We start from the raw sequence: 10,000 nt of genomic DNA, 5'->3' as shown, positions 1-10,000 counted from the left end.
CCGGGTAGACCGGTCCTCCCCGCCGACCCGGTCCCGGGTAGACCTGTCCTCCCCGCCGAACCGGTCCCGGGTAGACCGGTCCTCCCCGCCGACCCGGTCCCGGGTAGACCTGTCCTCCCCGCCGAACCGGTCCCGGGTAGACGTGGTGGCCGGCCGGGACTCGGGATCGGGGGCGGGCGCGGTCGGGTAGACCTGTCCTCCCCGCCGACCCGGTCCCGGGTAGACCTGTCCTCCCCGCCGAACCGGTCCCGGGTAGACGTGGTGGCCGGCCGGGACTCGGGATCGGGGGCGGGCGCGGTCGGGTAGACCTGTCCTCCCCGCCGACCCGGTCCCGGGTAGACCTGTCCTCCCCGCCGAACCGGTCCCGGGTAGACGTGGTGGCCGGCCGGGACCCGGGATGGGGGGGGCGCTGTCGGGTAGACCTGTCCTCCCCGCCGAACCGGTCCCTGGTAGACCTGTCCTCCCCGCCGAACCGGTCCCGGGTAGACGTGGTGGCCGGCCGGGACGCGGGGCGATGGGGGGGGCGCTGTCGGGTAGACCTGTCCTCCCCGCCGAACCGGTCCCGGGTAGACCTGTCCTCCCCGCCGACCCGGTCCCGGGTAGACGTGGTGGCCGGCCGGGACGCGGGGTGGGGGGGGCGCTGTCGTCCAGACCCGTCGGCCAGACCCGTCCCCGTCCCCGTCCCCGTCCCCGTCCCCGTCCCCGTCCCGTTCCCGCCCCCCCCGCCACCCCCTTCCGCGGCACCAACCCCCCCCGCAAGCAACGGGAAGGGGCGCAGCTTTCTATCAGCTCGGCTGAAACGCCCGAAGGCGGGGCGGCGTCTGTGTTTCAAAAGCGGAAAAAAAATAAAAAAGCAACAAAAACCAAAAAATTCCCGCCGCCCCGCCCCACCCACCCCCCCCCCCCCCACCTCCCCCCGTGCAGGCACCCCTGCAAACGGGCCTCCGGCACGGCAGCCCGGCCGCCGCACCCCCACCCGCAAGCCCCCCCCCCCCACCGCCGCCCCGGCCGAGAGCGCACAAGCAGCCCCTGCCGCCGCCCCCCCCCACCCCCCCCCCCGGTGCGGGCACCCCTGCATACGGGCCTCCGGCACGGCCGCTCCGCTGCCCCCCCCCACCCCGCCACCCCCCCACCGCCGCACCGGCCGAGAGCGCACAAGCAGCCCCTGCCGCCGCCCCCCCCCCCCCCCCCCCCCCCGACTCAAACCTCAATCTTCTCGGAAAAGAGGCCCCGTCCCCAGCCTACCTCAGCGCAAGGCTCCCCGCCTGCTCCTCGACCCCGTCTCTCAGTCTCTGTCTCCCCCTTCTGCCGCGGGGAAGCGCCCGCCCCTTGCCGGCGGGTGGGCGGGGCGGGCCGGCTCGGGTTCCGGTTGCTAAGCAGCAGGGTGGCACTCGTTGACCCCGGGCGCCGCTCCGTCTGCCGATGGGCGGGCCGGTGCTGGCTCTCAAGAACTTTTTGTAACTGTTTCCCTGCTCTGCTTTGGTTTTGTTTTTTTTTCTCGCCCACCGTCAGAACCGATGCAGAGTAAGAAAGCCTTCAGCGAGACAGTCCGGCCAAGCTTAGCGCCTTCCACTAGATACGGCGAAGTCTCGGAAACGGGGGGTGGCGAGGGGAATTTCAGGCGCGCGCCGCCTCCCCCCTCCTGCACCACCCCCCCCCGCAAGCGACGGGAAGGGGCGCCGCTTTCCATCAGCTCGGCTGAAACGCCCGAGGACGGGGCGGCGTCTCTGTTTCAAAAGCGGAAAAAGAAATAAAAAAGCAACAAAAACCAAAAAATTCCCGCCGCCCCCCCCAACCCACCCCCGTGCAGGCACCCCTGCAAACGGGCCTCCGGCAGGGCCGGCCTGCCGCCCCCAGCCACCCCCCGCAAGCCCCCCCACCGCCGCCCCGGCTGAGAGAGCACAGGCAGCCCGCCGCCGCCCCTTCCCACCCCGTGCAGGCACCCCTGCATACGGGCCTCCGGCAGGGCCGGCCTGCCGACCCCAGCCACCCCCCGCAAGCCCCCCCCACCGCCGCCCCGGCTGAGAGAGCACAGGCAGCCCGCCGCAGGCCCACCCACCCCGTGCAGGCACCCCTGCATACGGGCCTCCGGCAGGGCCGGCCTGCCGCCCCCAGCCACCCCCCGCAAGCCCCCCCACCGCCGCCCCGACTGAGACAGCACAGGCAGCCCGCCGCCGGCCCTTCCCACCCCGTGCAGGCACCCCTGCATACGGGCCTCCGGCAGGGCCGGCCTGCCGCCCCCAGCCACCCCCCGCAACCCCCCCCACCGCCGCCCCGGCTGAGAGATCACAGGCAGCCCGCCGCCGGCCCTTCCCACCCCGTGCAGGCACCCCTGCATACGGGCCTCCGGCAGGGCCGGCCTGCCGACCCCAGCCACCCCCCGCAAGCCCCCCCCACCGCCGCCCCGGCTCAGAGAGCACAGGCAGCCCGCCGCAGGCCCACCCACCCCGTGCAGGCACCCCCGCATACGGGCCTCCGGCAGGGCCGGCCTGCCGACCCCAGCCACCCCCCGCAAGCCCCCCCACCGCCGCCCCGGCTGAGAGAGCACAGGCAGCCCGCCGCCGGCCCTTCCCACCCCGTGCAGGCACCCCTGCATACGGGCCTCCGGCAGGGCCGGCCTGCCGCCCCCAGCCACCCGCCACAGGCCCCTCCACCGCCGCCCCGGCTGAGACAGCACAGGCAGCCCGCCGCCGGCCCTTCCCACCCCGTGCAGGCACCCCTGCATACGGGCCTCCGGCAGGGCCGGCCTGCCGCCCCCAGCCACACCCCACAAGCCCCCCCACCGCCGCCCCGGCTGAGACAGCACAGGCAGCCCGCCGCCGGCCCTTCCCACCCCGTGCAGGCACCCCTGCATACGGGCCTCCGGCAGGGCCGGCCTGCCGACCCCAGCCACCCCCCGCAAGCCCCCCCACCGCCGCCCCGGCTGAGAGAGCACAGGCAGCCCGCCGCCGGCCCTTCCCACCCCGTGCAGGCACCCCTGCATACGGGCCTCCGGCAGGGCCGGCCTGCCGCCCCCAGCCACCCGCCACAGGCCCCCCCCACCGCCGCCCCGGCTGAGACAGCACAGGCAGCCCGCCGCCGGCCCTTCCCACCCCGTGCAGGCACCCCTGCATACGGGCCTCCGGCAGGGCCGGCCTGCCGCCCACAGCCACCCCCCGCAACCCCCCCCACCGCCGCCCCGGCTCAGAGAGCACAGGCAGCCCGCCGCAGGCCCACCCACCCCGTGCAGGCACCCCTGCATACGGGCCTCCGGCAGGGCCGGCCTGCCGCCCCCAGCCACCCCCCGCAAGCCCCCCCACCGCCGCCCCGGCTGAGAGATCACAGGCAGCCCGCCGCAGGCCCACCCACCCCGTGCAGGCACCCCTGCATACGGGCCTCCGGCAGGGCCGGCCTGCCGACCCCAGCCACCCCCCGCAAGCCCCCCCCACCGCCGCCCCGGCTGAGAGAGCACAGGCAGCCCGCCGCAGGCCCACCCCACCCCGTGCAGGCACCCCTGCATACGGGCCTCCGGCAGGGCCGGCCTGCCGACCCCAGCCACCCCCCGCAAGCCCCCCCACCGCCGCCCCGACTGAGACAGCACAGGCAGCCCGCCGCCGGCCCTTCCCACCCCGTGCAGGCACCCCTGCATACGGGCCTCCGGCAGGGCCGGCCTGCCGCCCCCAGCCACCCCCCGCAACCCCCCCCACCGCCGCCCCGGCTGAGAGATCACAGGCAGCCCGCCGCCGGCCCTTCCCACCCCGTGCAGGCACCCCTGCATACGGGCCTCCGGCAGGGCCGGCCTGCCGACCCCAGCCACCCCCCGCAAGCCCCCCCCACCGCCGCCCCGGCTCAGAGAGCACAGGCAGCCCGCCGCAGGCCCACCCACCCCGTGCAGGCACCCCTGCATACGGGCCTCCGGCAGGGCCGGCCTGCCGCCCCCAGCCACCCCCCGCAAGCCCCCCCACCGCCGCCTCGGCTGAGAGAGCACAGGCACCCCGCCGCCGGCCCTTCCTACCCCGTGCAGGCACCCCTGCATACGGGCCTCCGGCCGGGCCGGCCTGCCGCCCCCAGCCACCCCCCACAAGCCCCCCCACCGCCGCCCCGGCTCAGAGAGCACAGGCAGCCCGCCGCAGGCCCACCCACCCCGTGCAGGCACCCCTGCATACGGGCCTCCGGCAGGGCCGGCCTGCCGACCCCAGCCACCCCCCGCAAGCCCCCCCACCGCCGCCCCGACTGAGACAGCACAGGCAGCCCGCCGCCGGCCCTTCCCACCCCGTGCAGGCACCCCTGCATACGGGCCTCCGGCAGGGCCGGCCTGCCGCCCCCAGCCACCCCCCGCAACCCCCCCCACCGCCGCCCCAGGTGAGAGAGCACAGGCAGCCCGCCGCCGGCCCTTCCCACCCCGTGCAGGCACCCCTGCATACGGGCCTCCGGCAGGGCCGGCCTGCCGACCCCAGCCACCCCCCACAAGCCCCCCCACCGCCGCCCCGGCTGAGACAGCACAGGCAGCCCGCCGCCGGCCCTTCCCACCCCGTGCAGGCACCCCTGCATACGGGCCTCCGGCAGGGCCGGCCTGCCGACCCCAGCCACCCCCCGCAAGCCCCCCCACCGCCGCCCCGGCTGAGAGAGCACAGGCAGCCCGCCGCCGGCCCTTCCCACCCCGTGCAGGCACCCCTGCATACGGGCCTCCGGCAGGGCCGGCCTGCCGCCCCCAGCCACCCGCCACAGGCCCCTCCACCGCCGCCCCGGCTGAGACAGCACAGGCAGCCCGCCGCCGGCCCTTCCCACCCCGTGCAGGCACCCCTGCATACGGGCCTCCGGCAGGGCCGGCCTGCCGCCCACAGCCACCCCCCGCAACCCCCCCCACCGCCGCCCCGGCTGAGAGAGCACAGGCAGCCCGCCGCCGGCCCTTCCCACCCCGTGCAGGCACCCCTGCATACGGGCCTCCGGCAGGGCCGGCCTGCCGACCCCAGCCACCCCCCGCAAGCCCCCCCCACCGCCGCCCCGGCTCAGAGAGCACAGGCAGCCCGCCGCAGGCCCACCCACCCCGTGCAGGCACCCCTGCATACGGGCCTCCGGCAGGGCCGGCCTGCCGACCCCAGCCACCCCCCGCAAGCCCCCCCACCGCCGCCCCGACTGAGACAGCACAGGCAGCCCGCCGCCGGCCCTTCCCACCCCGTGCAGGCACCCCTGCATACGGGCCTCCGGCAGGGCCGGCCTGCCGCCCCCAGCCACCCCCCGCAACCCCCCCCACCGCCGCCATGGCTGAGACAGCACAGGCAGCCCGCCGCCGGCCCTTCCCACCCCGTGCAGGCACCCCTGCATACGGGCCTCCGGCAGGGCCGGCCTGCCGCCCCCAGCCACCCCCCGCAAGCCCCCCCACCGCCGCCCCGGCTGAGACAGCACAGGCAGCCCGCCGCCGGCCCTTCCCACCCCGTGCAGGCACCCCTGCATACGGGCCTCCGGCAGGGCCGGCCTGCCGACCCCAGCCACCCCTCCGCAAGCCCCCCCACCGCCGCCCCGGCTGAGACAGCACAGGCAGCCCGCCGCCGGCCCTTCCCACCCCGTGCAGGCACCCCTGCATACGGGCCTCCGGCAGGGCCGGCCTGCCGCCCCCAGCCACCCGCCGCAGGCCCCCCCACCGCCGCCCCGGCTGAGACAGCACAGGCAGCCCGCCGCTGCCCCTTCCCACCCCGTGCAGGCACCCCTGCATACGGGCCTCCGGCAGGGCCGGCCTGCCGCCCCCAGCCACCCCCCGCAAGCCCCCCCACCGCCGCCTCGGCTGAGAGAGCACAGGCACCCCGCCGCCGGCCCTTCCTACCCCGTGCAGGCACCCCTGCATACGGGCCTCCGGCCGGGCCGGCCTGCCGCCCCCAGCCACCCCCCACAAGCCCCCCCACCGCCGCCCCGGCTGAGACAGCACAGGCAGCCCGCCGCCGCCCCTTCCCACCCCGTGCAGGCACCCCTGCATACGGGCCTCCGGCAGGACCGGCCTGCCGCCCCCAGACAACCCCCGCAAGCCCCCCCACCGCCGCCCCGGCTGAGAGAGCACAGGCACCCCGCCGCCGCCCCTTCCCACCCCGTGCAGGCACCCCTGCATACGGGCCTCCGGCAGGGCCGGCCTGCCGACCCCAGCCACCCCCCGCAAGCCCCCCCACCGCCGCCCCGGCTGAGAGAGCACAGGCAGCCCGCCGCCGGCCCTTCCCACCCCGTGCAGGCACCCCTGCATACGGGCCTCCAGCACGGGCGACCCGCTCTGTCCGCAGGGAGGACAGGTCTACCCCTTCTGCCGGCAGGGAGGCCAGGTCTACCCCTTCTGCCGGCAGGGATGCCAGGTCTACCCGTTTTACCGGCAGGGAGGCCAGGTCTACCCCTTCTGCCGGCAGGGAGGCCAGGTCTACCCGTTTTACCGGCAGGGATGCCAGGTCTACCCGTTCTAGCGGCAGGGAGGCCAGGTCTACCCATATTGCCGGCAGGGAGACCAGGTCTACCCATTTACCGGCAGGGAGACCAGGTCTACCCGTTCTGGCGGCAGGGAGAACAGGTCTACCCTTTTTGCCGGCAGGGAGACCAGGTCTACCCGTTTTGCCGGCAGGGAGAACAGGTCTACCCGTTCTGGCTGCAGGGAGACCAGGTCTACCCGTTTTGCCGGCAGGGATAACAGGTCTACCCGATTTACCTGCAGGGAGACCAGGTCTACCCATTTACCGGCAGGGAGACCAGGTCTACCCGTTTTGCCGGCAGGGATGCCAGGTCTACCCGTTCTGGCGTCAGGGAGAACAGGTCTACCCGTTTTACCGGCAGGGAGAACAGGTCTACCCGTTTTACCGGCAGGGAGACCAGGTCTACCCGTTTTGCCGGCAGGGATGCCAGGTCTACCCGTTTTACCTGCAGGGATGCCAGGTCTACCCGTTTTACCGGCAGGGAGGCCAGGTCTACCCGTTCTGCCGGCAGGGAGGCCAGGTCTACCCGTTCTAGCGGCAGGGAGACCAGGTCTACCCATTTACCGGCAGGGAGACCAGGTCTACCCGTTTTGCCGGCAGGGATGCCAGGTCTACCCGTTTTGCCGGCAGGGATAACAGGTCTACCAGTTTTACCTGCAGGGAGGCCAGGTCTACCCGTTTTACCGGCAGGGAGACCAGGTCTACCCGTTTTGCCGGCAGGGATGCCAGGTCTACCCGTTCTGGCGGCAGGGAGACCAGGTCTACCCGTTCTGCCGGCAGGGATGCCAGGTCTACCCGTTTTACCTGCACGGAGACCAGGTCTACCCGTTTTACCGGCAGGGAGGCCAGGTCTACCCGTTCTGGCGGCAGGGAGAACAGGTCTACCCTTTTTGCCGGCAGGGAGACCAGGTCTACCCGTTTTGCCGGCAGGGATGCCAGGTCTACCCGTTCTGGCGTCAGGGAGAACAGGTCTACCCGTTTTACCGGCAGGGAGAACAGGTCTACCCGTTTTACCGGCAGGGAGACCAGGTCTACCCGTTTTGCCGGCAGGGATGCCAGGTCTACCCGTTTTACCTGCAGGGATGCCAGGTCTACCCGTTTTACCGGCAGGGAGGCCAGGTCTACCCGTTCTGCCGGCAGGGAGGCCAGGTCTACCCGTTCTAGCGGCAGGGAGACCAGGTCTACCCATTTACCGGCAGGGAGACCAGGTCTACCCGTTTTGCCGGCAGGGATGCCAGGTCTACCCGTTTTGCCGGCAGGGATAACAGGTCTACCCGTTTTACCTGCAGGGAGGCCTGGTCTACCCGTTTTACCGGCAGGGAGACCAGGTCTACCCGTTCTGCCGGCAGGGATGCCAGGTCTACCCGTTTTACCTGCACGGAGACCAGGTCTACCCGTTTTACCGGCAGGGAGGCCAGGTCTACCCGTTCTGGCGGCAGGGAGAACAGGTCTACCCTTTTTGCCGGCAGGGAGACCAGGTCTACCCGTTTTGCCGGCAGGGATGCCAGGTCTACCCGTTCTGGCTGCAGGGAGACCAGGTCTACCCGTTTTGCCAGCAGGGATAACAGGTCTACCCGTTTTACCTGCAGGGAGACCAGGTCTACCCGTTTTACCGGCAGGGAGACCAGGTCTACCCGTTTTGCCGGCAGGGATGCCAGGTCTACCCGTTCTGCCGGCAGGGAGGCCAGGTCTACCCGTTTTACCGGCAGGGAGGCCAGGTCTACCCGGTTTACCTGCAGGGAGAACAGGTCTACCCGTTTTACCGGCAGGGAGACCAGGTCTACCCGTTTTGCCGGCAGGGATGCCAGGTCTACCCGTTGTGGCGGCAGGGAGGCCAGGTCTACCCGTTCTGCCGGCAGGGAGGCCAGGTCTACCCGTTTTACCTGCAGGGAGGCCAGGTCTACCCGTTTTGGCGGCAGGGAGACCAGGTCTACCCGTTTTGCCGGCAGGGATGCCAGGTCTACCCGCTTCCGGCAGGGATGCCAGGTCTACCCGGTTCCAGGCAGGGAGGCCTCGTCTACCCGTTCTGCCGGCAGGGAGGCCAGGTCTACCCGTTTTACCGGCAGGGATGCCAGGTCTACCCGCTTCCGGCAGGGATGCCAGGTCTACCCGGTTCCAGGCAGGGAGGCCTCGTCTACCCGTTCTGCCGGCAGGGAGGCCAGGTCTACCCGTTTTACCGGCAGGGATGCCAGGTCTACCCGCTTCCGGCAGGGATGCCAGGTCTACCCGGTTCCAGGCAGGGAGGCCTCGTCTACCCGTTCTGCCGGCAGGGAGGCCAGGTCTACCCGTTTTACCGTCCGCCGGGTCCGGTGTGCCCGATGTGGCCGCCGGAGCTGCCGGCGGAAAGGGATGCCTCGTCTACCTCGCTCCGGCGGGACTTTGGCTCCACCGCGGTTCTGGCAGGTAGACGTCTTGCCCGGTTCTTCTTCGGAGCTGCCGAAGGGGTCGCTGCTTTGCGCTGCCTCCAGTTACGTCATGGTAAGAGTCGGCGGCGCTCGCGCGCCTCCCCGCTGGGGGAAGACGGTTCTCTTCGAGCCCGCCGGGGCCGGGGACCTCGCTGTCCGTATACTAGGGCAGAGGGCTGGCGCTCGCGGACCAGCGCCATCGAACCGCTGCAGCTACTCGCGGTTCAGCCGGCAGACTCGGGCGTTGCACGGCGGCCATGGCCGTGGCCGTTCTGCCTCCTACCTATCGCGCACGGCGCTTCCGACTGCCAGAAGCCGCGCGAAGCCGCTGCTTGCCCGCAGGCTCCGGTGGCCGTTGCCGACTGGAGCGAGGGCTCCAAGAGGGGTTTCTCCAGAGCCGGGCCGAGACGGGCGGCGGTCGCCGGCACTCGAACGCTTGTCACCCGCGGCTCAGCCGGCAGACTCGGGCGTTGCCCGGCGGCCCTGGCCGTGGCCGTTCTGCCTCCTACCTGTCGCGCACGGCGCTTCCGACTGCCAGAAGCCGTGCGAAGCCGCTGCTTGCCCGCAGGCTCCGGTGGCCGTTGCCGACTGGAGCGAGGGCTCCAAGAGGGGTTTCTCCAGGGCCGGGCCGAGACCGGCGGCGGTCGCCGGCACTCGAACGCTTGTCACCCGCGGCTCAGCCGGCAGACTCGGGCGTTGCCCGGCGGCCCTGGCCGTGGCCGTTCTGCCTCCTACCTATCGCGCACGGCGCTTCCGACTGCCAGAAGCCGCGCGAAGCCGCTGCTTGCCCGCAGGCTCCGGTGGCCGTTGCCGACTGGAGCGAGGGCTCCAAGAGGGGTTTCTCCAGGGCCGGGCCGAGACGGGCGGCGGTCGCCGGCACTCGAACGCTTGTCACCCGCGGCTCAGCCGGCAGACTCGGGCGTTGCCCGGCGGCCCTGGCCGTGGCCGTTCTGCCTCCTACCTATCGCGCACGGCGCTTCCGACTGCCAGAAGCCGCGCGAAGCCGCTGCTTGCCCGCAGGCTCCGGTGGCCGTTGCCCACTGGAGCGAAGGCTCCAAGAGGGGTTTCTCCAGGGCCGGGCCGAGACCGGCGGCGGTCGCCGGCACTCGAACGCTTGTCACCCGCGGCTCAGCCGGCAGACTCGGGCGTTGCCCGGCGGCCCTGGCCGTGGCC

Source organism: Opisthocomus hoazin, unplaced genomic scaffold, assembly GCF_030867145.1.
Source record: "Opisthocomus hoazin isolate bOpiHoa1 unplaced genomic scaffold, bOpiHoa1.hap1 HAP1_SCAFFOLD_174, whole genome shotgun sequence".
In the NCBI taxonomy this organism is placed as follows: Eukaryota; Metazoa; Chordata; class Aves; order Opisthocomiformes; family Opisthocomidae; genus Opisthocomus; species Opisthocomus hoazin.
This window is presented reverse-complemented; position numbering follows the sequence as displayed.